At 32.6% G+C, this 828-nt stretch overlaps 1 pseudogene; it reads right to left on the reverse strand.

Moving 5' to 3' along the window:
* The window catches only part of LOC149137689 (uncharacterized), a 7,245-nt pseudogene extending 6,831 nt beyond the window's left edge, over window positions 1-414 (reverse strand).
* Window positions 415-828: the final 414 nt, after the last annotated feature.

Consider the following 828-nt stretch of genomic DNA (forward strand, 5'->3'; position numbering starts at 1 on the left):
TGTCCTAACAAAACTGTTTAGTTGATAATTCCATATGGTAAGCAGATCAAATCCAACCTCCTTTACCAGTTTTGTGAAGCTATAGATAAAAATTTCCCCAAAGATTCAAGATACTATTCGATTATTAATTCACAACGAATCAGGATAGGGTTTTCAAACACTAAAAATCTTTCACAAATCATCCCTTCGCGTAATAATAAGTTGTTAAATACAAATCCACTTAATGAAAATAGTAACATTGATATTATTAACACTAACCATTCTTTAAATAATAATAGCAACAATATTATTATTTCTGCTATAAATTCCAATCGCATTCGTTTCCTTAGCTGTAATTCTAAGACAAGAAACTCTATTTATCAATGTAAACTTACTTCCGGTTCTGACGTCTTTTTTATATAGGTAGTTCTTCATCTCATTTGTCCATAAGAACATCTAATCATTACTCTACATTAATATATATATTTATATACGCAAATATAGGTACAGGACGTCACCAACGGTGCAAACAACATGAAATACGTAAACAAACGAGAGAAAAGAAATGGAAAACAGGACATGTAAACACAAAGAAAGGACCCTTCAGTTATTGTCTGTCTTCCTACTCCTCATTTCGAGCATTCAACGATAATATCAGTTTTCAAACACAGTTGCTCCATTAAATTCTAAAATAAAATTTTGGATTTATGGAGGGTCAAAGTTGGAAAACGGTGAAGGATGGAAGGGGAGATAAAGGGAATTAGAGAAGGATGGAGCAAGAAAATAGTATAGAGTAGAGTCGCATCGAAAAGGTGAAGATAAACTTACTTGGAAATGGATGGGTCGCGT

This window comes from Octopus bimaculoides, chromosome 1 (genome assembly GCF_046866305.1).
Source record: "Octopus bimaculoides isolate indiv1 chromosome 1, ASM4686630v1, whole genome shotgun sequence".
In the NCBI taxonomy this organism is placed as follows: domain Eukaryota; kingdom Metazoa; phylum Mollusca; class Cephalopoda; order Octopoda; family Octopodidae; genus Octopus; species Octopus bimaculoides.